This window comes from Haemaphysalis longicornis, unplaced genomic scaffold (genome assembly GCF_048455015.1).
Source record: "Haemaphysalis longicornis isolate Haplotype H1 unplaced genomic scaffold, Haemaphysalis longicornis Haplotype H1 scaffold_7, whole genome shotgun sequence".
In the NCBI taxonomy this organism is placed as follows: Eukaryota; Metazoa; Arthropoda; class Arachnida; order Ixodida; family Ixodidae; genus Haemaphysalis; species Haemaphysalis longicornis.
Window position 1 is genome coordinate 104,468,174 of NW_027526422.1, and position 27,393 is coordinate 104,495,566.

The window sequence follows — 27,393 nt, forward strand, 5'->3', positions numbered from 1 at the left end:
TTCCCGATACGTTCTAAAAATATTCAACTTTAAGAGATCAGCCCGGATTTGGCACGTTTTGGTTGAGTGTGCTGCTGCTGGATTTTAAAAAACGAGATTAGACGTTTCCTCGTCCTTTCAAGGGAAACTACATGCGTTGGTGTAGATTGCAGATGTGCACATATTCTGTTGTACGTGGTTACATTAGCTTTTGACGGTGCTCGATGCTGTGCAGATTACTACGAGATGTGTTTGGCGATTTGAAACACCTCGTCGAAGACATACCGCTGTGAGCCAATGAACCGCGTTTAGTACGAGCCGGGAAAAGTGGTAGATGTACTTGTGGTGAAAGCAACGAGAGAAATTCCAAATGATCGTGTAAGTTCAGCCTTTTATGTTTTTACAGTTTAAAGGGTCACCTATTTAGTTTTTATTATGTAAATACTACTGCGATCGGACGCTGCTGGCCCGGCTCGTGACGGCCGAGCCGTTGTGTGCTTTCAACTTCCTTCAGATCGCTAGTAGCGTTACGTGCTCGCTGCAAAAGCTATGAATTAGTACTTTAGATTTACGGAAAGTTTCAGAATGGTTAGTACTTGTAAGATCATAAAATATTTGGGTGTCAGGTCACCAGCGATTTCCACTATCGTGAAACAGGAACTCCAGCATTTCGATGTGAGGAGCTGTGTTGGTTGCACTCGTCGCTACTGTCAATAAGTGGGCTACGACGGTTAAAAGATTTTGTCAGTGTTTTCATAACTCTGTTAAACCATTGCACTTAACCGTTAACCATTTAACGGTTAACGGTTTAACCGCTAACCCGTTGTTTAACCGTCAGTGGTTGCGTATTGACTTCATACCTCAGAAGAAACGTGGCACACTTAGGCGAACCAACACCTGGTGTGCGTTTCTTTGCTACTCTGAGAAAATAGCAGCATTCGGCACTGGATTATCTTCTGTGTTGTCCCCCTACAGTAGCACTGCAAACAAAAAATTCAAGTTGGGAGGATTTAACCCGCCGAATAAATAACTGGGCCATAAGATATGTCGTAGTGGAGGGCTCCGGAATAATTTAGACCGCCTGGCAACCTTTAAAACGAGGCGAAGTCTTGACAAACAGTCAATTCCGTTTTACGCCTCCATAAAAAATCGGATGCCGCTGCCGTGATCCAAACCGCGTCCTTGACTTAAGCAGCACAACACCTAATCAAGTGATTCACCTCGGGAAGGTTATAGCAGTAGTGTACGGAATCAACGCGTTCAAAAGTTAAGTATCCCCAGCACTTCCGGCTCCGAAGATAGACGAGACAGTAAAAACTTTATTTCTTGAAAAAAAAACAGAGCTTTCCATATCAACGGGGCGAACGGTCGCGAGTTGCAGTACTGTTCTGTGGTGCAGCCACCGAACCGATATAGCGCCCAGCCTGCATATTGCGAATTTTTAGCTGGGGCTGAGGTGGATTAAGATATGTTTCCCTACGTGTTCTTTATTTTTGCATGCGCGTGGGAGCCGCAAGGCATGCAGGAATATTGACATGCCGCGCGTGCCCACACGCAGAGCGTTGTGTACGGCACCCCCGCTCGTGTAGAGTGTAGCTGATGTCGTAAGATGAGGGCTTGCACCCTGATAGTACAGATTCTTAATTTTAGATGCAAAGCATCTCTTAGTCGACCCTCCGTCATCCCGCGTCCGCACCTTTCATCCTCTCCAGACTACCTGTGATAGCACCACTCTCTCCCCTCCTCCTCTCCACACCGCCTGTGCGCTACGCACGCTGCTCCTCCTCTCCCCTCTCCCCACCAGGAGTCCAATCACGCGCATGCGCGCTGCTCCTCCTCTCCACTCCCCTGCTCTGCAAATAAACCCCGTCAGCACTCTGCTCAGTTGCTTCTTCGGTGCTGCGCCGTCCGATGACTGCAAATGGATGCCAATGATTCCGTCAGCGAACTGGCTGGCACACCTCCAACTAGCGCCAGTCAGCACACTGTCAGAACCGCGAGCACCTCCGAAGACAAGGCTGCACAGAGGAGAGCTCGCGACGCCGAACGTAAACGGCAGCGTCGAGCAGCGGATTCCCCGCTTCGAGAATGAGAAGCCGCTTTGAAACGCCAGCGGCGAGTAGCTGATCCAGATTGCATAGCTTTGCATCCCCTCAGGGTTCCCACGTGGGAAGATGGTGTAATTTTTTAATAGCACACAAGCGACGACCGATCTGCATGCCAGCGGCTTATCACAGTGGCCGCCTGGGAAATAGGCGAGAGTAAGCACACGCGAAAAAAGCCCTCTCCTCTCTTGTCGGCATCGTCTGCCACGCTGATTCCATGAGAGCGCTATACCCCCTGCCACAGTATCGGCAAAACTTTGTTTACAAAAAAACCGTTGTGATTTGAAGCACACGCACGTCTCCAATGCACGTTCGATTTTTCTTTTATATCACTTGCAGGGGACGTGGATTAGCAATTTTTACGCTTCTAAGCTAGCTTTGGTGGCTGGCGGAACCTGCGTTGGGCGATACGGCCTCCGCCCATGCATAGGAAAAACAGGGGCGTGTTGCTCTAAGGAGAACAGCGTAGCCGACGACACTCATACTGCAGATAATTCTATGCGCGTGCGCGTAGTCTTGCCTATTTCGCCGATAGACACCGTGATAAGGCGCTGACATGCCGATCGGTCGTGGCTTCCGTGATATTATTAAAATTTGGGAGGCTGTACGTCAGTCACGGCAATGAGTGAGGCTTTGTAGAACACGTGAATGATAAATGTCGTGTACATCTCCGTGAAAAACAAGACTGGGCTAAGCTCGTTCCCCATGGTGTGAATTAACCTGTGAATTCGCTGCTGCGTATCGCCTCCAACAGCAAGAAAAAAGATCTACTGCCCTTTGCTGTGACAGATTGCCAACTTCCACGCGGCATTCACAGGGGAAGTTCGGCAATTTCAAACTTTAGGTGATCTGTCTCTGACACAGAAATAGATCGTTTGGCCACACGAGCGGTGCCGCCGCCTGAAATGTAGCAATAAATTCGCCCTCACAGAGCGGGCTTAGCAGGTTCGGAAATAGAGCTGGAGGCGTATCATCAAGGTTTGAGAGGAAACACTGCGGTACTGATCCCAAACACTTCTGTTCGTCCCCGCTTTGAACTAACAACAAACACAAGGTGCGGAGATGGCCCAGCCACCGAGCCCACCCAAACCACTTAGCTTCACCCAAGATACAATTTAGCTCCAATAGGATGAACGCCTCGTCCATAACACTCATGCCAGTTTCAACTCATACTTCATGAAACAAGTTATGTTGAGAAAAAGCAAAAAACGGCGGCGACTGAAAAGCTAGTGCTCCGTACTTAACCTATGAAACGATCCGTCCGACATGCGCGATAGGCTGACGCTAGTGAAGCTAGCCGATTATTGAAACAGTTTCGTGGTGTAGCAGCTGGAGCTAATAGCGGTACAAGTCAAGAATAAAGTTAATTGCTAGCCGTAGGGCGGTTAACAAATGTCACAGCGCAGTAACGTGCAGTAAATCAGCATGGATCTGAAGCTGGCGCAAGGGGCGACTTAATGAGCTGCGGTGACGGCTGTGTCTCTGGTAGAAGCGTGATTGCATCCGAAACGGAAGCAGCTACGGACAGCGCACTTCATTTTTTACACTGGAATTTGGTAGATTCAAGTTGGCCAATCCTAGTCGCTTTCATTGTCTGAAGCAAGAACACGGACTAGGGCTACGTGCTCACGCACTGTTACTGTTGCTGAGCTGTTGCACGCTCAGGGTTTCTGGGAGGTTTGATCAAAGATTCCGAGCTGGTGTTTTCGATAGGTGTAAATCTCTTAGTCATAGGAAGTGAAAATGAAAGTTCTAGCGGGAAAACCCTTTCACAGTGTGCAATCCGTCATTTATTCTCGCCTTAGATCACCAGCCTATCCACGCCCACTGCAGTGCAAAGGCTTCTCCAATGACCCCGGTCCTGTGCTAACTGCGACCAATTTATACCTGCAAACTTCTTGATCTCAACTGCCCATCTAACTTTCTGCCGCCCCCTGCTACGCTTGCGTTCTCTAGGGATCCACTCTGTTACCCTTGATGACCAACGGTTATCTGGTCTTCGCATTACATACCCTGCCACGTCCATTTCTTCTTAACTTCTACTTATATGTCCTTAACACGCGTTTGTTCCCTGACCCACTCCGCTCTCTTCTTGTCCCTTAATGTTACACCCATCATCTCCCGTTCCATTGGTCGCTGAGTCATCCTCAATTTAAGTTGAACCCTCTTAGTGAGCCACCAAGTTTCTGCCCTGTAGGTCAGTACCGGTAAGATGCAGCTGTTATACACTTTCTTCTTCAGGGGCAATGGTAGGCTGCTATTCATTATCTGAGAGTGCCTGCCGAATGCACTCCACCCCATTCATGGTTGTTATCCGGGGTCACAACTTGACCTAAGTACATATATCGCTTATCACTTCCACTGCCTCGTCACCTATTTCATTCATAATAACCTTGATACAGCGCCTTAGATAAAATTGGATAAAGTTTTCAACGCTTTATTTGGCGTCTAGATCCTGTTCCGCCGATGTCTCTTGAGTTGATGAGTGACCGTGGAATTTTATAGCACGGTTTGTGGGCACTAAAAGTTGTAGCGCCGCGCCGAGACGACGACGACGACGAAGGCGGAACCACGAGGCGCACGCTCACGTGCGCTCGCGATCGAAAAATAAAAATCAGTTCGAGCCCAAACGCTGTCGTGGCTGGTTGTCTCTGCGCCGGTCGCGACATGAATTGGGGACTCGCTCTCACTTCTGGCCGGGCCGACGCTTTCCAAATAAATATAGGAAGCCTCATCAGCCACCACAACTGAGTCTGCTTCCTACAAAGTAAGAGTATCGATATAAATTTCAACTTTTAAAAAGAAAATGTTGAAAAAAAAATTACACCATCTTCCCGTAGGGGAACACTGAGTAGTATGCGAAGCGGGCATTGGGTTGATTCAAGTGCCCATTAGTTTTCAGTTCGTCGTTTCCGTGAGGTTGAGGTACGTAGCTACCGTTATATTTACCGTTTGGTTTCCATGGTAACTACCACACTTTTCACTTACCGGAACTACGAAATGGGAAATTGCGTTGACCCCATGGCTTTTTCGCAGACTACTCAGGATTCCCCTACGCTAAGATGGTGTAATTTTATTGGAGGGGGGGGGGTGTGTTAGAGTGGAGAGGCATTAAAGAGATAGAGAGAGAGAGACGTTGTACGTGGTATGCGTTTGTCTTTATTTAGGCATTATCATCATCATGTTCAACGTAGGTGACGTCGAGCTGTGGTTGGCGTTCCGCTTTGATTATGACCACCTTATTGTCTGTGTAATGTAAAGTCAAGGGCTGTTGTAGTGGATGAACCCTGAAGTTGCTGAAGATGAGGTCGATGCACGTTCCCCGGTTGGTTGTGGACTGCTTGTAATCACAGCCCGCCGAGACTCGCCGTCGCCGAGATCCGCCGAATCGACGCCGCTGCCGACGCCGGTGAAACGTCGAAGGCGAGTGAAGCGTACTCGTCTCGTGCCGGCCCAGGAAGACACCGGCAACACTGTCGTTCCAGGAGCCCTTAAAGGGGAAGCGTGCTCGTCTCGTGCCGGCCCAGGAAGACACCGGCAACACTGTCGCTCCAGGAGCCATAGAAGGGACCGGGCATTCAGTAAGCCGAGCATGCGCAGTGGGGGTGTGGACGGCGCAACAACGACAACAACAAAGGAGGGACATAGCCCCGACCATGAGATGCTTCGCATCTAAAAGAGACGACCGAACATATCAAAACCGTGAGAGTGTGAGGACGTTTCTAAATTTTAAAAAATTGGATGGTGCTTAAGCTTTGTCTTTAGGAGAGGAATACGATAGCGTTATTTAGTAACGTTCGTGTCGGATACTAGTTCGCTTGCCAGGCTCTTGAGTCACACACGGCAGCCGCCAGCTGTGAAAAATGTCCGCTTCTGCTGTGACGCCACCCGTTGGGTGGCTTCTTACGATCCCGGGGGTTTCAGTCTGCACCACAAGGTGGCGATACGGAATTTTTCGAACACCCCGATTTTTCGGTCAAAGTCATCGCCACTGACGGCACCGGCTTTTCTGCAATACGGAGCCCTTAAAAGGGCCACGAAGGCTAATTCCAGTTTAATTAATTAAAAAGACTCATTTGTCCTGATAATCGTGATGGCAATAAAATGGCGAACATGAAACATTCGAGATGTTAAGGCATGGAGAAAAGAAAAGGTTTGGAGAGGCCCTGACGTCACATTTGTGAAGCCGCGCCCGCCATACCGACGAGCCCACTGAGCTCAGCACTCTTCCCCATTCTCCTCTGCTGTTTCTGGTTTGATAACAGCTTCGCGGTACGGGCGCCTCGCGAAAGCGAACGCAGACGACGGGAGCAGTGTTTGGGTCCGTACAGCACGGCGGTGTGCACTACGCGTCTCAGCTGCGAAGAATTTCGCTTCGCTTCACAATGAATAAACGCACAGCAAGCAAAGCACCGACTGTGGCTCTCGCCAACGCAGAGCGGGGAGGCTTTTGCCGGCAGCAGCCGGCGGCGGCGGCTGCTCGCTCCGCCGATCTCGAGGTGACGCCAGCGCCGCTGCGGCCGTGATACCTGCGTGATACGAGTTGGGGCCGCCTCCAACGGCGAAGTTTTCAAACTGGCCTAATCTAAAAACGTTTGCCGTAGCGACTGCGTTGTGTTGCAAGCGTAGCGAGGCAGCTATGGTCAAAGCGCCGTAAAAAATTGTCCATTGCATTTGGTCAGGTTTAGCCGCCGCAGCCGTAAACAACTAGGCAACGCTGTCCATTTGCCCCAACAAAAATGGCGTCACTTCCTTCACACTTTTAGCAATGAGTTGAGATGCTAAGGGCCACTCCTGAGTATTCTTTCCTCCATGTGTTAAGGGGACACTGAAGTAAATTTGTCAAAATTCTGTTGTTGTTTGCATAGCATGAAGCTGCTCAAATACACACTTTTTATCGTCTGTCCGGTCGTAAAGATGTATTCAATTTTTAAAAGCATGAAACAATAAAAAATACTATGCGCCATTGGCGCCGGCCGCAACAATTAATAGCAGTGACGCCTATTCGAGATGAGATGTAATTAGACCGTGTCCAAGAGTAGAAATCAAGCCAGTTTCGGTTTCGCATCTGTGAAACAGCAAGCTTGGCATCTGATGTTATTGTTGGCTGCGCATTCTCGATCCCTCAAGAATCAGCATACCGCGTTTCTGCCATGTTTTCGGCTGTAGAATTCATCAGATAAGCCTGGCTGCACCGCTTAGAATCGTTTGCGTTCACTAGCCGAAAGGTATGCAGTGGCTGATAGCCCTCCATGTCATCCGATACGCTCAAATCTGAGGCGCTTTGCCCCAAACTTCGGAGATAGCCTGGCTCGCCCCTGTGTCGTAAGTGGCGTGTTTGCCCCGCGCAGAGGGTCGGTTAATTCTACACCGTGCCCGCAAGCAGTCGGTACTTGTGTCAGCCCCATGCCAACGAGAACTCGCAGGCGCGTCAGTGTCAGCCTGCATGCCTGCTGCCACCTCGCTTGTGGAGCGATGAAGGTTGCAGACAAATGGTGAATTTAGTATAAAAAATATTTCCCAAGCACAAAAATATCAACTGCGAAAAACACAAGCGCCATCGCGAAATTCTTGCAAATTACGAAACAATGCACCTAGGGCTTCAGAACACTCTACAATAGTCACAGCGTTGTGGAAGACGGAAATACAAAGTACAGTAACCCTTGTTATAACGAAGTCAGCGAGACGGCGAAAAAAATTGTTTTAACATGTAATTCGATATACGCGACCGCTCGAGAAAAGCTAAACCAGTTGAGCCTGAATTGTCCCACAATTGCGAGGAATCAAAACACAATGTATTCAGCGAGGCAAAATTTTGTTCAGTAGCAAAAAAAGGCAGTGAACGTAGGCTGGAAGAGCTTAGCGGGAGCAGCGACGTCGAAACTGGCAGCAAGGCTGCGAGAACTTGGCATGAAGGCGAGCGAGAGCAGTGATTCTCACCCTGGACGCCTCGCAGACTGGAGAGCGAATGAGGAGGGGAAGTCAGTGACCACTTTATAGGGCTGGTGCAGGCGTCACAGAACGCTACAAGAGTTTCACGCTGGAGAGCGCCTCAAAGGCCGTGGATCGAGTCTGAGGTTACATTTGTTGAGATCTCAAAAACCATTATCCGCTCATTGTGGGTACACAGCGCAATCATGAAAATTGACTGGTTTTGCACTAGGGGCTTTGCGTGATCACTGGGCAATCTTTTCCCGAGGTGTGCAGCTGTTTGCAAAACAAGAACTTTTCGGTGGCCCATTGTCAACGGCACTGCTAATTCTATGGTTAGAGTACCGGTGTTCGCGCACCGTCGCGTCAACGCCATTGACGAATGTGTGGGAACAAAATTGCATAGCGCATTCAAGCCATGCATAACGCATTCAAGTCAAGCCTTGTATCTCGTGTGAGCGTCATACGAACCCTCATAGAAAATCGGCAAAGGTGGAAAGTATTGCCCAAGCACAAAAATATTAACTGCAAGAAGAACAAAAGCTCTATCAGGGAATTCTTGCGAGCTGTGAATGAATTCAGCCACTGCTTTCTTTCGCAACTCGCGAATAATTTCCAGATAGGCAAGCACTTTCGAGTCGAGTTGAATTTTCTATCAAATAAAGTCGCGTAAATACAGCGAGAGGAATGAAAACATGCCCTAGGGACTTCAAGATTACAATTTTCGCAAGTAATTCCACGATGTTGACAAATCACTTTAGTGTCCGTTTAAGGACAACATGTGAAGCACGGCAACTTGCCACTTTCGGGCGAATTCTCTATGTCGTCATCGAATCTTGTTCGTGCGATTTGCAGCCGCTGACCTAATCCACTGCCAAGAAACATGCCTGGCTGATTGGAGTAAGTATTAGTGGGAATCTAGTTCCCCTTGATCATATGCTAGAGTACAGTTAGCACACCAAAAACTGTTTGTACTACTGGCTGAAATTGCGTCAGTGCTGCTGATATTACGTTACTGTCACCCGAAATTTCGCCTGCTTGCGCGAACAAACGTGCTTATTGGCAGTTTTATTCGCAGTGCAGTCTTATTCGCAGACTTCAATAAGTCAGCGAATAAGAGGCAGACTAGTGCGCTTGCTCGAAAGCACTCAGGCCAGGGTACAGAGTGGTCTTATTGAAGACTATAGGCACAGTGGGTATATAGACTATCGCCTCCTGTACTACTGCAATGCCTGTGCGTCACCCAAAGCGTGCCCGCCTTGCCCTCTCCCACTGCGTCTGGATTCCGCGCGGTGGCGCCACCCCCCCCACTACGGTCCAAGTGGGCCCGCAGCTATGTCCCATGGTAGCAGACGATCCGCGGGCAATTCGCGCACTGAGCATTCTAGATTCGTGTCAGCATACCTGTCGTTAACGCCGTGTCAGGAATGCCTGCCCACTAATCAAGCAACAATGTTTTGCACGTGAAATAAGTATGCATTTACAGTCGAAGAATGCGATGTTGTTGCGTCCAATTCTGTACATCAAGCATGCGGAAGAAGGAGCCAAATGTCTCCTACCATGAGTTCCCAGTGGACGAAGCCGTGAAAGCATAATGGGTATACAACATTTCTAGAAAAACGGGGAACCAAACTCAACGTCCAGTTACTCAGTGGTCTGCAGTCTTCACTTTCGGCCGGAAGACATTCGGAGTGACAAGAAAAGGCGTAGGTTGAAGCAAAATGCTGTGCGTAGTATTTTCCGGCCCTACCCTTCGTACATGAAGCTGGAAAGAAAAAAAGCAGCAAGAAGCGATGTCAGCATAAAAAAAGCAATATCGACCAGTGCTACGCACAAAGCATCATCCACGTTTGCGTTACCACCAGCCACTTCACGTTATGCTGCCACATTCGCAGCATGTTCAACGCAGGGCCAAGTCACAGGTATGGAGGGAATCAAGATTTTTGGCAAACGCACGCCTTTAAGCGGCTGCCAAAAATGCGAAACTGACATGGATGAGGCAGAAACGATGGCAGCAACGCCTCACCCTGCGTGAGCCCTGTGAACCATTGGTACGAAGGCAGATCTCGGCAGCTCACTTGGAGATAAAAAAATCGCAGATGAACAAAGAGCAGGGAAGGCACGGAGTGAAAGGTTGCAAGCAAGTGTTGATGCCTACAAAAAGGAGCTTGCTCGGCTGAAAGAAGATAATAACGTGGTAAAGTTCCTAAGCATTGTGAATGCCGCGCACCAAGCCAATGAAAAGCAAGGCTCATCATGGGTCACGTGGTCAGCTGCGATGCGAAAAAGCAAGCTGGGAGCAAAATTACTGTCATACATTGCGCCTTTCTCAGAAACCTTTCAATAAAATCATATGAATACATCAGGACTGAGAACTTCATTTGCCTTCCATGCCGCACCACGTTATAAAGGTATTTGGGAAAACGCTTCAGGAGAAACCGGTTTTAGTGATATGGTGAAGCAAACGCTCAACACCGAGCTCGAGTGCCTCCAAACATTGCAGGCAAAGGTCTGCAGCCTTGACGTGGACAAGATGAGGATTCAGCAGAGGCTGAGCACCGCAAACAAAGAGACGTGTTTCATGGAGATGTAGACGAGGGCAAGTATCTTGAGCACCTTTTGTCTACATCGGATAAAAGTGAACTTACCAACTAACTTCTCTGCTTCTGGCTCTGCGGGTTGCGCGCCAAATTTAAGATTCCCGAGGGATATTTTTTACGGAGGGCTGCACGGGCGAGCTGCTCGCAGAAACCGTCAGACATGTCATCAAAAAAACACACGAACTTGGATTTCAAATTGTCCGGCTGGTTACGGACAATCACAGAGCTATCATTGCAGCGATGGAAATATTCTCTCGAGGGCAGCTGCAAACTCAAGCAGCCCATCCGGCCGACCAATCTAGGCCACTGTTCCTAGATTTTGACCAGAGTCCCGTCATCAAGAATTTCCGATCACAGTTTTTATCCAAGGACTTCGGACAAAAGCAAGAAATATCATCGACGTATGTTAAGGACCTCTACGAGCTGCCGCGGGGAAGCAGTGTGAAGCCTGTCCGGTTCCTCACCAGAAGACACCTTTATCCATCGAACACCGAAAAGATGGGGATCCACAATGGACTACAAGTGTTTTCGCCCGCTCTAACCGCTGCCCCGAATTTCACGAAAGACCAGGCAGGACACACCTGTGGCGCAAAGTTAGTAAGTGTCGGCTGAACAGTCCAGTTCATGAGCAAAATGCACACGTGGTTTATGCTTTTGGATGTGAGCAATTGCCAACAGCAGATCCACCAAAACAACCCAGACACCAAATAATTTTCTGAACCTGCCGATCCACGTCTTCACTCCTTGAACTTGTATTCATCGAATACATGGAAAACCTCAAAGAGACAAATTCAGACGACAACGTTCTCACAAAGAAGATCTACCATCTCTCGTGTTCACCATTGTCTCTAACGTGCAATGCATCAGGCTTCTGTTGAGTGAGCTTCGGTTTCAGTTTGTTTTGACGAGGAAACTTTCTAGCGACCGAATCGAATCATTCTTCGGAATAACGCGACGCTGCGCTGGCTGTACCGATAAGTTGGACGTACGGAGCACCCTTTTGCGGCATCGAAAAAATGCTGAAGACCGGAATCCCGGCTTCATCAAAAAGTATCAATCTCAGCAGCTCGGCATCTTTCTGCTCAAGCCGGGCCTTTGTTGGAAGCAACGTGCACAGTACCGGGATCTCCGAGATGTCTGCCCATCGGCGACACCTTTTCTTCTAACAGCAGGCATGGCCGCGCTTTCATTCCTCAGAGGATACATAGCTCGTGCTGTTGCAGAGAAGATCATGCGTGACAAGTGCGTTGCTTTGGTTAAAGGGACCCTGCAACACTCTTTGAGCAGTGCAAGTAAACCTGCGCAACGTTTAGATTACACTGCCAGGAATACCTGAGCCAAATATTGCACGTGCACGTGAAGCGGTGAGCGCGCAAATCGATGTGAAAGACGCGGAAAAACAAACCGCTCTCTCTTCAGTTGTCCTCATTATGCATGGCCTGAGGGACGTCACATAGGCCATGGCTGCCCGATCGGCTGTCACTGGTCAACTTCGCGGGTAGATTCTCCCATTTCCGTCGTCGTCATCGCTGTGTACGGACCTCTTCTATGCCTGAACCTGTAGGCACAGTTTTGCCGTTTCTTTTGTGTTTTGAGTGCGCGCGGAGTTTGAGTGATGAGCTCAATACTTCCCTTTCAACGGGACCACTCGACTACAAACGTTTATTGCTTCAAAAACGCCCTACCAGCCCGAGCGCGCACTTGCGAGCAGGCACCTATGCCTGCTTTTTTGTGGCACCAGACCGGAAATAGGCCCCTCCGCGTTGCAGAGAAAAGGAGAAAACTACCCGGCATGTGATACATCGAAGGCCCCCGAAGAGAACGCCGCGAGCTGCCCCCCTCTCCGGGAGAGAGCGCGCAGCTTTCGTCGCGTTGCCCGCGGTCGAGTTGAGAGGGAACGATTATGCGCGATTTCTCATCGCGCGTAGTTTCGTTAATTGTGAACGGATTTTCATAATTCTTGCGGGAGGAGATTTCTGGGACAATAGACTTTATCCCAAAATACATTACTAGTAGTCGATTGCAAGTGTTGCAGGGTCCCTTTAAGAAGCCAAGGGGAAGCCGTGCCACGGACGGGCTGATATCTCACCAGGACAGAGATTGGCTGTCATATCCAACGGAGCAGCTAGTGCGACTGGTGCATGGATTGAAGAAGTTTGTTGACACGATACTTTCTGATCGTCGGTCGCTTGGGAAGCCCCTCGAAGCATGACTGAAGCACAGCGTTCAATGCAGTCTTGGTGTGCGTAAATCATGACGAAGGTCATTGGCGAGAGTTGGTGAAACTCATATGAAGAAAGTGTATAAAACCGTTGCTGACCAACCATGCATTCGATATGATGGACTAGAATGCCATTAGAAGGATATATTCCACAAACCCTCTCTAAGGAAAAGTTCTGCAGCTTTGAAAATCAGCCTTCCAACCATACGCGTGCAGGCGCGCATGCATACACGCATAAGCACTCGCATTGTAACCTGACAACTCTGTCTTCACATCTGTTTCCTTTGTGTTCATTTATAATTGTTCTTAAAGGAGTACTCACACGAAATTTTGGTGTTACGTTTTTTCGCTTCTATGTGTGCCTACCAGCCCACCAATTATATAATGACAGATTAGACGGTCGAGCGCAGCGTGAACATTCATTTACGGCGTCGTTTATTCGTGTCAGTTTCGGTTTCGACAAAACGAACGCCGAGCGGCCGCCATGACAGGAAGTATCATGTGACGTCACCATTCTTGCCGTATCGCTGTCGCTCTGGAAGCGCGCGCGAGCTACCTTACGCGAGCGAGCGCGCGCCCAGACCGGCTATGACCCACCATAGCCTCGACCCACAGGCCCGGGCAGCATGACGTCAGTCCCAAACCCATGACGTGTACACACGCCCGAGCAGCGCGCGCCAACGACCGCCAGCGCGTCGTCACGGGAACCCCGACGTCGGCAGTTTGGGGCAAGTAGCAGATGATGTCATGTCGGTCCGCTCTGGGCTTTCTCGTGCGGCAAAGATTAAAATGGATTTTAAATATGTTTTGCTGAAAAGATTGCTGTTGAAACTTGCTGAGAGATATCTCCTGATAAAAAAGAAGCGTTCTACATAGTTATCTCAGCTTTGAAATTTAGTGTCAGTACTCCTTTAATCTGCTTGATGCCGTTTTATTTGTTTCAATTTGTAACAAACGTATGTGTCCTGTCCGATACGATTCAATCCTATCGCTACCCAATCACATGGACAGCTACACCGCTGCTGTTTCATGCGTGGAGACCCAAACATTCAGAACATATGAGAGCATCAAACAGTGCGGGAAACGGATTAGATGTATGTAGTTACACCTGTCTAATCGAAGTAGCCCGTAGATTCGCCAAAGAGCGACAAAACTGATACAGTTAAAGCGGGCCACTAAACTGTACGTGCGAAACACAATATGTTCATTTAATCATCGCACAATAAAGCACTGGAAAAGACCAAATTGATCTACCATAACAACAAAAACGCAGAAAAACGAGTTTTATTTTAGAATATACGTCAGCCGAAAGCAAAGTCGCGCACAAAAAACCGCCATCAGCTCACGCCAGCAACCGCTGCCTAGGCGGTCACTTGTGCCATCGCGCGGTGGGTTAGTGAAATAGGCCGGCGATTTGGTAGCGATGGGAACCGGCGCGATACCGCAGGCATTGAAAGAAGTAAAGGAGGCGATGCCTAGACGAGTAAGGGAGGGTATTCGATGGGAGGAAAAGCGGGGAATACGCCGCAAAACTGCTTGATGCCGTCGCCGTCGTTGGGCAAGCGTTTATTTCGAACCATGACCGGATAAATTCAAGAAATGTTGACCATCAGGCGGCGTATTTGGGCCTCGTCACAAATTCGTTGCACTGATCCACCATCCTTGGTAGGCCAACTCACGCGGCCGGGCCGGCCGGCCTCGGTCGCACGGCCCCGTAAACAACGTCATAAACAACGATCGTCTGCTACGAAGCGTAGGCCCTAGAAACCCACACGGCTGGCGCGAAAAGCATCCACGTTGTCTTACGTTGTCGCAACACGACTCGTGTTCTTCATCTCACAGTGAATTACACAGTTGCGAATTGGCTTCGTGTTCCTTGTCGTAGACTCGGATGCAACGAGCACCCCAACGGCTCACGCCGCCGTGAACGGCGATACGATCCCGCTGCCTAGTCGGCTGCTCGCTTATCGAGGGCTGCCGCTATAAACAATCGCGCTCTGGAACATAGCCGAATGTTAATATCATGCATGCTTTACGGGAAAAACACTCCAATCGCTTAAGCAGAATGCGTAATCAAAACACAAACACAAACAGTCAGCTCTGTAGCCGCCACTTTTGAAAGGACCGAAGGAAAGACGCGGAGTCTGCGCAGTTTCTCTTTGAAAACGCGATTTTTTAACCATCACGGGCAGAGCGCTATTGCAGGCGGCTAATATTTTGGCGTCGTGCAAAATTTTGTTTTCACGCTATAGTTTTATTGCGAACGCCTAATTGTTGCTTATGAGTTAATGGGCATGATGTTTAACTTGTTCCGTCCGTTCCGTGCCGCCTTTTCGTAGCCACTCCGCTGACAGCCGACATAGCAGACGATCCCACATTCACACCGCGCACTCAGCCGCCGGATGTCACCTTGGGACATATATTAAGCCGCAGACGATCGTTCCTCTCCATCTTTGTTTGGCGTGAGGGAGCAAGAAAGCTGTGCTACCCGGGCAAAGCAAGCACATGCCCATAGCGCGCAGCGAAACTTGAAAACAGTGGTTTGCCAAAACCATCGCTGCCAAATCAAATTAGGATTGCCTTGCGGGTTCTGTCGCCGGCGTTGTACGTCCCTTGCCACCCTGTGTGGCGAAGGGGTTTCCAAAGGCGTCGGTCTCCGCTGAACAGGCATTTATTTGTTGGAAGCAGACGATCGGCGGCCGCGGCTCGGCATAGTTCGCCACTTCTACTTCTTCTTCCGACGTTTTTCACGGTATGGAAGTCAATCTTTATGATAAAATGAAGTACCACGACAGCATAAGTCTGTGAATAAGACTGTTCGGAGTAAGCTTATTCATAGTCTCGTTGCATGCTTATTTTGACTCTTATTCGCTGTCATAGGTTTTCGGAAAGCGTCTTATAGCCTAGGGAACATAAGACCTCCAAAATATGCTGCCAATTAGATCAGACGGCGAATAAGTCTGTCTTATTTGGCTTCGAGCAAGCCGGCCCTGGAGAGTGTCTCGATAGTGCTCGCGTTTTCTCGGTTAAAAAAAAAAGCTGGGCGCCATCCCAATTTTATTCCTTTACCAGCAGAGCCGTGGTAAACCACTACAGATGGTCATGAAAGAAAGTATGAAATGTTTCTCGTGCACTCGGCGGGCTTGTCGCTGGCGCTGGGGTAGTGTCACCAGATAAGTGTACAGAGTATCGGCACTCTTTTCTCCTGGTGTTCCGGGCGCCGCTGTGACCATTGGTCAGTTCGCATAACGCGGAATTTGTTTACACTGCGATGGTTCATGGGCGCTGCCAATTTCCTGTTTACGTATTTTACTTTGTCAACTGTACAGACCTATCTTGTTCTCCCTGCTCTGCCGCTACGCTCGACTAACGTCATTCCGAATGGGAATCAAATATAACGCTGTAACAGCATTTCAGCAGCGGAAGTGGGTTCTAAGATGCCCTTTTGCTGCATCTTCGGTAGTGTTGTTAACAAACGACCGTGTCGATGTTAACGACGAGGCTGTAGATGCGGCAATCTCGCAACAGTGATAAACACCAAAGTGGCGGCCGTTGCTAACTTCCTGCCTTAGTGGCGGTACCGACACTACGCTCGGCTTGTCTTGCGGCAAATGCTGGGTCTTCCCTAGGCTAACACGTGCGTTCGGCGCCTAGGACAGGAACTGCTGTATTTAGTGACACTAGTCCTGCCTATCCTTCAAAGATAATCTGCAAACATGATGTTCACCATTAACACATGGGGGGGGGGGGGGGGGGGGGTCATATTGTTCACAGGCGGCTTATCATTCATAATGCAATTTCGGTGCTTGTTCTGTGGTTTCCTTAAACAGATTCTGGGCTGTGTGCTGTATGCATGATTAGCCGGACGCATGCGCCCGGCATTTAGGCCTTGGCGCCGCGGCATTTTTGCCCACGGAGATGAAACCGTTGGCTTGGTAGATGTGTGCAGCTTTACTGTAAAAATAGCTGATATCTCGGTACTCCCCAATGGGAAATTTGTGCTTGAATACTGCTGTCAATTGTGATTAAACCTCCCGCGCAAATATCACGTCTTTTGGATAAGCCACGCAACGAGGAGGACGACGAAGGACCGTCCTGGGCTTCTGCGGCGCGTCATCGGCATACTGCCCTCCCCTCACACTTTCGCCAATCTTCACTCTCTTCTTTCCTGGGATTTCATCTTCATTGGCTTCTTCGTTCGCTCGTTTGTCTCATAGCGCGTCCTTGCCGGAGACCGTCTCGCGCCGCCTCGGTATATTGCCCTCCCTCTCACACTTTCGGCACACTTCCCTCTTCTGCTTTCTTTGTTTCGGAGCTCGCTTCACTCACTCGGTTACGAGGCACGGCGACGCTGTGACCCTACAGTAGAGGGCGCCTTAGTGCGGCCCACTAAAGCATTTTTCGCGGCCGCAATGGAGCTGCGTTTGATACGAAAGACTAGTTAAAGAGACAGACAAGGGATTTTTGTCGAGAATATTTGCTTCATCCAAAATAAAAGGGGATCACTTAAACACCTTAACACCGAAATGGTATTGCCGATAGCGCCCTAGAACTGATGCTATCGGAATTTTTTTATCTTCCAGCCATACGTGTCCCGCCAGAAGGAATGCTAGCAACCATGACAGCGAGCCCTGCGGCAACACACCTTTAACTGCACGTGAGATGAAAAGAGGTGTTTAAAAACTTGTCTCCGGCTAAAACAACAATAATGTGCAACGTATCCTATTTCTTGATACGGTTTTTGAGAGAGAGAGAGAGAGAGAGAGAGAGAGAGAGAGAGAGAGAGAGAGAGAGAGAGAGAGAGAGAGAGAGAGAGAGAGAGAGAAAATGACTTTATTGAAGGTTCCTGCGGAGGGTAGGTGCCTCGGCCACGCAGGGCCTGCCCTTCCTAGACGAGTATAAGGTCGTCCCCGAAGCAGTGTCTCGCGGGCGTCGGCGCGGTCGGTGCGTGGTGGGTGTTCGGGTGTTGACCCGCCGACCCCCCGACGACGCTTCCCTGCGCTTCTGCCCTGCGAGAGCAGCCTCGAGCCGCTGGATAGTTCGTCGTTGCACCTCGTGCTCACCCGAGTTCATGGCATACGCAATGTCCTCGGGCAGGCGCGTTGCACCGTCTGCCTCCAGCGAGTGTCGTTCACATCCCCACAGCAAGCAAGTGGGCTAGCGTTGCGTTCGTTCTCGCGCACACATTGCACAGCACACTTTCGTAGACCTCTGGACACACGTGGCGCGCCAGCACCGGGGTGATCACCGAGTTCGTTTGTAGTTGTCTGTTTAGCACGACTTCCGCTCTGGGGAGCTTGGGGTGGGGGGGGGGGCGGCTTGAGTCGCCTGCCGAGCCTGTACCACTGTAGTATTTCCCCGTACGACGCGAGGGGTTCTTGTTCGGTTTCTGGGTACCCGTCCGCCGGGGAGGAGCGGGGGGGGGGGGGGGGGGGGGGCGCCTCGCGGTTGGAAAGTTCTCGCGCGGCGGCGTCCGCTGTCTCGTTGCGGTTGGGGTGCCTGCTGGCTTCGACGCTCGTGTGCGCCGGGAACCAGCGGATGTGGGTGACCGGCGTCGCCAGCTCGCCGGACGTTGCACGGCACTGCACTGTACTCACTGCCCTATCGCACACTGTGTTCTTAGCGTAGTTCACGATGGCCGAACGCGAGTCACTGAGCACTGTGGTACACCGCGGGTGTGTTAGCGCGAGCGCGATCGCCACCTCCTCTGCCTGTAAGGCGGTCGGAGCATGGACACTGCACGCTCTGTACACTTCACCAGTTGTAGCCTTCACCGCCACGGCCACGTAGGTGTTCGGGCGGTCTGGGTATCTCGCTGCGTCCACGTAGAGGGGTCCCGTGTCGTTTGTGTGCGCCTCGGTGAGGGCCTTGGCCCTGGCCGCCCTGCGTCCCGGATTGTGATCGGGGTGGACGTTGCAGGGCAGCGGGAGTACCTTGATGCGTCGGAGCATCTCTCTTGGGAGGCTCTGTGTGTTTTGCGGTTCTATCCCCGCTCGGCCGCGGCCGTAGCCGAGCCGTTCGAGGATATTCCTACCGGCCCTCGTGGATGAGAGGCGGTCGAGTTGCGTTGTTCTCTGGGCCTCGCTGATTTCCTCCAGGGTGTTATGGAGGCCCAGTTCCAGTAGTCGTTCTGTGCTGGTGCTGTTGAGTAGCCCCAGCGCGGCTTTGTAGGTCTTGCGAATGGCCGCGTTGATCTTGTCTCTCTCGTGTTTCTTCCACGGGTGAAAGGCCCCTACGTAGGCCACGTGGCTCATGGCGAAGGATTGTACCAGCCGTAGGAGGCTGGTCGCTTTCATTCCGTGACGTCTTGGGGATATGCGTTTGATGAGGCGGGTGGCGATGCCCAGCTTCGTGATGACGCGGTCGACCGTGGCGCCGTTGCTTCGGCTTGCTTCGAGGAGCATGCCGAAGACGCGGAGGTTGCTCACTTTGGGGATGACGGTGCCGTCGCTCGTGCGTAGTGTGATCGTGGTGGAGTCTTCCTCTGCTTTCTTGCGGTACCTGCCCGGTGGTGGGATGATGAGCAGTTGGGACTTTTGCGGGGAACGCCTCAGCCCGGTGTTGGCCAGGTGGTCTCCGATGGCGTCGACTGCCTCTTGTAGTGTCGTTTCGATGTGGCCGTCGCTCCCTCCGGGTACCCACAGGGTAATGTCGCCGGCGTAGATGGTGTAGCGAACCTGTGGGATCCCCGAAAGTCGCTGGGCCACGCCAATCATCACGAGGTTGAAGAGCACCGGCGAAATCACCGAGCCTTGGGGGGTGCCTACGCTGCCCAGTTCCCTCTCTGGTAGCTGCAGGTCGCCCGCTTGTATTTCCACCGTCCGGTGCGACAGGAAGTCGCGGATGTAGTTGTATGTTCTCTCCCCCAGGCCCAGGCGCGAGACCTGCGCTAGGATGGCTGAGTGACGCACCTTGTCGAAGGCGCTCTGTAGATCCAGGCCCAGCACCGCCCTGTTGTCTTGGGTAGGGACGGTCACGTCAAGGATGTCGTGTTGTAACAGGATCATGGCGTCCTGGGTGCTGAGCCTTTCACGAAACCCCAACATGGCGTCGGGGTAGAGGCCTTCGTCTTCGAGGTAGCGCTGCCATCTGTTGTTGAGGACGTGCTCGAGCACCTTGCCCACGCACGATGTGAGAGATATCGGGCGCAGACTCTCGATGCCAGGTGGCTTGCCGGGCTTGGGGATGAGGATCGTTCTGGCTGCCTTTCACTGTCGCGGGAGGGTTCCCGCGCGCCAACACCGGTTGAAGTAAGCCGTGAGGGCCGCCATGGCCCCGTCGTTGAGGTTGCGGAGGTTTTTGAATCATGCGTTGAAATCGACGGAGTTGTTTGCACACGTAACGTGGTGTCATTTTTAGACACCACGTGTCACTACCTTTCGCACTTTAAAATTGAAGTGCAAAATTTAAATTATTTCCGACTGTCTATTTAGAAATTCTGTGTGGTTATCCCAGTATATAAAACGCTGGGAGTTATATTAGCTAGACAACATACACTCCACAAAAATCGCTTGTCTGCCCCTTTCAGAAAATTGTATTTTGTTTTGATGGCCCCTTGAACGTAACGAGTTAAGAAAAAGCACAATCTTTAAATATACGGCATCAAAATATCAAGATAATTTGTGATGCTTATTTGTAAAGCCCAGGCCTTGTTGTTAGTATCTCTTATTTTCTTGCTAACCTTACTCACCTGAACTATACGTTCATTGTCGCGTTGCTGCTCCATTATGCACCTTTCTTTGTCTTGTATTGCATGGGCAGAGACGCAGTGCCTAGGAATATGTAAAGATGAGGCGCAGTAAACGTTTACAATATGGTACAAACATAATGAAATCCACCTGGGTCAAAAGTCTAGAGGAGAATTTTGAGAAGCATGTTCCCTCTCCCCGGGAGACTAATGCCTGCTGGCAGCCCGAGATATTCTGATTATCCCCAACCGGTAACAATCAAAACGGCTGCAAGCTCAAAGGTTGTGCAATTCGCTTCGAACATTACCACCAATACAGCGAGGCTGAGGCAATCTGTCGTTGCGTACCGCTGCTTCCTCTTTTTAGATGCGACTGCATCTCATTCACTCGCCTTGTCCCTGCATCCGGCGTCGTCGGCGTTGTTGTCGGCGTCCGCCCCTCCCCCATTCTCCTCGCCGCGCGAGCTGCGCTCTCCGCCGCTCACCCCCTCTCCTCTCCGATAGCGAACACTCTCCAGCGAGGGGCATTGAATTGGATTCGATTGGATTGGCTTGGATTGGATTGGATTGGATTTGGATTGGATTGGATTAAAGTGGATTGTGTTGGATTGTGTTGTGTCATAGCCGCGGCAGACGCAATGGCGCCGGCGCGTCCCCTCACCGTTATGCGCGCTATAAAACGCGGTGCCTGCGCCGCTCCGCTCCATCGTTCCAGCGCCGTTCCTCCGCTGTCCAACGCTGCAACGTGAACCCCCTATGCGTCGCATCTACACAGGGGTTCCCGCGAGGGGAAGTGGGAGTTTTTTTGTCCACCTACGTGACCTGCATTTCTGCGCTTGGCGTTGCAGGTTGACGAATAGGTACCCAAGAAGACCAGAAAAGCGATGGCTGGTCGTCCAGACAAGTCGCCGCTGAAGTCTCAGCGTGAGCGTGAAGGCAAAACTCCCGCCAAGGGTGGCAAAAGAGCGGGCGTTTGCAAACGCCTCAGCAAGTCTGCTACACTCCCGCTGGGGGACGCTGGCGCGGCATCGAGTCAAGTTCCGGGACCATCCCACAGGGGCTATGAAGAAGCTGCAGCCGTAGCAGGTTAGTGCGTAACACGGACGTGGGCTGGTTCCTTGTTCACAACAATGTTTCTGTATGTGCGGGGTGAAAATGTTTTGTTGCGAACGTGAGCTGTGCATATTCCAAAGTTCGACAAAAGCGCATACGGCGGGAAAAATCTATGACCGAAACAAACACACTTGCCAAAAACAAAAAGAAAAAAAGAAGAACAAAAGAGCGTTTTGAGGTCCGTACGGCTTCTCCTCTTCACATGTGTACATAATTGCCTTAGGACGGTTCTTTAACGTAGTTTCTCAATCGCGCGCACGCTAGATCCCGCCATTTAGCGGACGGCAGATTAAACGTCTAAACGCGGCGACATTCCAATTGTAAAGTCTCACTTTTATAATTGCCCTCCGAAGTAGCCCTCTTTCGCTCCCCTACATCCCCCGCGTTTCCATCATCCTTCCTAATCCCTCACCCTCTTCGTGCCTCGTTCCTCCTTTCCAATCCTGGTCAAACTCCCTTCCCCATTTCTTGCTCTAAAATCATTCTCCTTCCTTATTCTCTTACATTGTGTTTCCCCTCGTACTTTCTGTTTATTTTTTTGCCCCATTCCCTTCCCCACTACTCTTTTTTTACCAATTTTCTCTTCCCTATCCTTACGTCCTATATCCGGTCTCTCCTCACCTTCCCTCTGTCCACTCCTCGTCCCCTCACCAGTTACGTGTCCACTCATTTCACTGGTGAGCAGGCTCACCAGTAACATTTCTGAATGATTCCAGTTGCAGGCGGACAGAGGACACTTTTCTGGCCTAAGTAGCCCAAGAAATGCTACCGTATTTAAAACTTCAGTGCCGACGCGAAACGCGGCAGTTTCGCCTTTATAAACGATGTGCCGCACCCAACACACTCACTGATTGATTTACGAGCAGGGGCTATTATAGTCGTGGCGGACGATGGGATTCCAAAACGATGCGATGCGATTCGAGTAGGTTTCTCCCACCCATGGCGCAACATGTGGTACCTGCCCCTGAGCGTGAGGTCAGGAACGTGTAACATTTCTTTCTTCCGCCGCTTTATTCCGCACTGCTCCGAACGGTTCTGCCCACTGAATGAGCTTCACACAACCAAGAGCCTCGCACCCGAAATTTCCTGGTCTCCCGAAGCTCAAGCTGCTTTCAAGGCGGCTAAACAAGCTGCCGCCGATTCGGTACATCCCATCCATCCAAAAGCTGATGGTGCCAGGCACGTCAAGGTGAATGCCTGTAGCATGGCCTTCCGCGCTGTTCTCCAGCACAAAATCGACTTCAAATTGCACTCACTGGGTTTGTTACCACAGGAGTTACAACCTTCAGAGGCCTCGCTACAGGGTTTTAACAGCGGAGTTGTTTAGGCCGAGTAATATGCGTTCGTCGCACCGGAAAACCTCGAACTGTTAGAGAAAGTGGCGAGAAGGCAAGGAGCCCACGAGCAGGGGTTGGGAGTGCGTGCATCGAAAAAAAAATATGTTCAGGGAGGTGCCGGGAATGGGAGCCGTGACCTTTGCCGCCGTGAAACCTCCAACGTAAGCTCTGCGCCACCCCAGAGGCCCGAGGGGTGTACGGGTTAGCAGTGTCAAGGAACAATAACACATGCAGCGAGTAGGGAACAATGGAAACACCTCCCGTGGTGGCAATCGAACCTGGACCCCTCGCGTTATGAAACCGGCGTCTATCCGATTGAGCTATCATCGTATCCCGGGCGCACACTATTTCCTTTGTGTTCGTTGCGCGGGCGTTGACTTCGGAATTAATCGCCGGTTCTCGGGCGTGCTAACGCGGTCCACTTTGGGGGATACGTGAAAGCCTCCAAACAAAATTATCCGGGTTTACCAGTCATGGAGAACTTCCAGCGGCAAGTTGTGAAATAAATCTAAAAGGAAACAGCCGGCTCTCCGTCGAAGGTAGAGGGGCCGCCAGCTCTGCTGTTTCTCCAGCCTTGCACCACCAGTGCAAGCAGCGCCAATGTTTTCGATTATGAGTTGCTCGCCATCTACTCCACCCTACATTACTTCCGGCAATTTTTGCAGGGCCAGCCGTTGGGACGTTGTAATGGATCACAAGCGTCTGGGGCATGTTTTCCGTGCGAACTTTTCCAAAGACGTCGCACGTGAAGGTCGCAAGTAGCCTTGATGTCGGAGTTTCAACTGGGCCCACTCATTTGTGAGCCGTGAGCGAGTGTGTGCACTCGCGCGTTAGCCTGCCCAACTATTTCCGGTGCACTACGGTCGGGGTGATGGCAAGCTGCATCTCGCCATACGTTCTATACCCCTCAGTAAATATAACCGTATAGTATTAGCTCGGCTATTATCGCCAGGCGTTGCGATATTTTTTGGTGACGATTATAGGTTCCCTGCACTTTATTTCGTCCCTCCTTTTCTTACAGTAGTATTTTGATCGGTTTTAAAGCGAAGGCTTATATTGCTATGCGCTTAATTTCTTTCCTCCTTTTCTTGCAGCAGTATGCCATTCACTTTTAAAGCGAAGCTTTATATTGCTAAGAAAAATCACAAACACAAAAAACTAAGAAGCGCAAAAACACTATGAGTTAGAAATAAGGCAAGGGTACGTGGCTCGGTTTATCTTAGTCGGAGCAGAGAGCGAGCATAGCGACCTAGTACGCAAATCCCAGATGAAGACAGAACAGCAGGCAGGGGTGGCCGGCTGTTGGCGGTACGGGAGGAGCTGCGTTAACGTGGCAATGCAAACACCCGCCGCACGCTACTTCGAAGTGGGTAGGCCGCGTGTCACACGCACTTTCGAGGAGCGGGCAGCTAAGGATCAGCGAGACCGCGAGCAGGAGCTTCAAAGAAATAAAATACCACAATTACGCACGAAAAAAATGAAAGAACCTTATGAACCATAAAGAATAACATCTGGGTAAACACCGGCAGTACGTGTTCAGCACATTCACTGGTTAACCATCCGGACGGAGTGCGTGGGTGCAGTTTTAGTCACCTCCACGTTTTGTAGTTATCTTCCTTTGAACTGCATTTAAGCTCTTTACCTTTTCTCATCTGCCCACATTTCTTGTTTCCCTCTTCCCCTCTAACGTTTTTTTTCTTTTTTTAAATCTTCTGGTGGTACCTTTTTTTCGCTCTCCGTGCTAATATGTTTTTTCTTGCTATTTTTTTGCAGCCGCACGTGTTTCCCGACGGCTGGTGGAGGCCGGAGGCGCGGTTGCCCCCCTTCGCCAGTATGTGACCGTCGCGAGCACTCCACATTCACTCATCCTGAAGCGTGTAGACACACTCCCTCAGGGCATCTTGCGGGGCCAGGGGGAGCAGTCTCTGCCCGGACGAGCTACTGCGGATCAGCCAAGAACACTCCTCGCCGTCCCTGTGACCGAAGTTCCACTTTTTGGAGCGAATAATCCGGAGACCGGGACCAAAGCGAACGATCCGCAGAAGAGAACCCAAGATCGTGATTCGCAGAACGGGAGGCCTGTCTGCGCTAATTGCATCGGATCCCCTACCAAAGATATCGAGCTTCCTAAGTTATTCACGTTCGGTGAGTTTACAAACGACATCTTGCTGTACTGATCGACAGGCGTGTTGCCAAGAGCAGGGACCATAATATACCTTTTGACACTGACCGCGGCATTAGGCGGCCGCTGTTGGATTTATTTGTTCTAACTAGCTGTCATTTCGCAAATAAAAGTTTCCGAATAAAAACTCGTCTGTACAAACTTACCACAAGCCTCTTTATGGCTTCGGTGGGTAGTGTCGCTCAATTTCAGTTGCCGTCGAAAGTCGCAAAATTGGAGACTCTGGGAGCATCATACTTACCAAATTGCATGACTTGGCTAAGTATACCGACATTTTCAAAATATACCGACAAGGTGAACGGGCGGTGGTATAGCGCTATGCGGCCTTCTTTCCCCCTGATCCCCTGATCCCCTATTGGAATGCTTAAGATGAAGCTAGCGTGTTGTCACTATGCAAGCAAGAACAAAATCTTGAACACTGTGCAAATGCATAGAGTTACAAGAAAGAATCAGGCGTGGTTACAAGACCCAGTAGAGGGACCCAGCAAATGTGTCTTGTAGCCACGGTATCTTCTAGACAAACATTATAAACACACTGAGGAGTCGTCCTGCATCAGTTATAATGAATGAGTACCACAGTACCACAAGAAAATGGGTCATGATGACCCGAAAAAGTCATTCGAAGTAGTTTCAGCGACTAGATTGCATTAGCTTCCTTCTCAAATACTAGAGATAAAGCACTGCACTTTGGAAGCTTGGCTGTTGCTCACAATACTGTTAAAGTGCTCAGTCATGGTTGTAAGCCTCAACTGCCCACACTTTCTGCACTGCAAATATCCTCGTCAGCATCCCATGGTTCATATCCTCTGGGGCACCATTTACTTGCGTGACGATCGCATGATCTGTAAGGTCTTCAGAGTGCACAAAGTCAAACACCTGCAAACACACATTCCTCAAAAGGTTCAAAAGCTCTGTGACTTTTTGAATGCAAAGCCAGGTTTTATCTTCAAGGCCATACTCCACAAGATCTTCCACATGAGACCCATTTTCATCATGTCCCTTGTAAATAGCGAAGAATTTGCTCTAGGAAAGTAAAAAGGCTGCCCTTAACAGCAGAGGTGTCTTTTTTCACCATGTCTCTTGTATGCAGTGTTGCTAACAGAGTGAACATAGGGAAACCAACCAAGTTTTTTTTTCAACAGCTTCTTCTAACCGAGCGTCTCTTGCAACAGTGTCTCTTGAACTGAGGTTTTAGGGCAGTACCCACACAACTCACAGTGTTATACCTATCCAGGGACACAAGCATTATTGCAAGTCGAGCTTGCATGTGAAGGTTAAAAACGCAGCGACTGACAAACTATGAACCTCTGGGGACTGCGAAGAGCGAAAACACTGGCGTTTGGGGATTTCAGCAAACTGTAGAAATTCCTAAGTAGTCGAAATCCATCCAAAGCCCTCCACAACGGCACACCTAGTAGCCTAGTTGTAGATTCGATTCGTAAAAGCACTAAAGTTGCAATTTTCAGTTTTAAAACTGTGCTCTTTAACAAACGCTCCTCAGAAGCGAATTCAGGTCTACCGTTTGGCAAAGTGTGGCAGTTTGCAATGTGCACAAAATCACACAAGAATGAAACAATGCATGTCCGTATAATAAGCGTGACACCTAAAACAAAAACCCGGAAAAGGGATAGCACGCAGACTTTTCTTGTTTAAGAAAACAAACGCGACAATTGTTCCTAGCATCATGCGTGTACAAAGGATGCGTACAGCGCAGTGGTTTCTTGCGCGTACGCGCGATGCTGCTTACAATACTGCGCACGTACAGCGCAATGTTTTGACTTTAACTTACAAACTAAGAGCAATATTTCATCCCTGAGGTCTCCCGCACAGGGCTGAAGGCTGCTGTCGTCGTCAGGAAGAAGAACAGCCAGCCCTGCTGTGGGGAGCTCGGTGCTGTCATACTCACTGGTGCCTATTCACAGGTTGTGTAGCATGCAGGCCCCAATGATGATAAGGACGACTTGCTTGATGGACAGTGCGTTGATGTAGAACAGCCCCCGGGACTGATTCTTCAGGACACTAAAGGCACCCTCAATCGTGACCCTTTTACTGGCTGTGCAGCCTGTTAAAGACCTCTTCGTGCTGTGCGAACCCTCTAGTTGTACTTTTGTACGGGGGAAATAGCCAGGGAAGCTTAGGGTACTCTTAATCACAAAGGTGGTAGCCACCTCCGTTACACATGTACAAGCACATCACATCTGAAACTGCACTGAGCATTCCTAGAAGCCGAATGACAAA

General features: G+C 50.2%; 1 long non-coding RNA gene across 1 annotated transcript; it reads left to right on the plus strand.

The window, feature by feature from the left end:
- Positions 1 to 258: 258 nt before the first annotated feature.
- On the plus strand, positions 259 to 25,218 carry LOC144144740 (uncharacterized). The gene is made up of 3 exons (XR_013317327.1): positions 259 to 357; positions 21,372 to 21,609; positions 24,747 to 25,218. It is a non-coding gene; the product is annotated as an uncharacterized LOC144144740 (long non-coding RNA).
- The last annotated feature ends 2,175 nt before the right edge of the window (positions 25,219 to 27,393 follow it).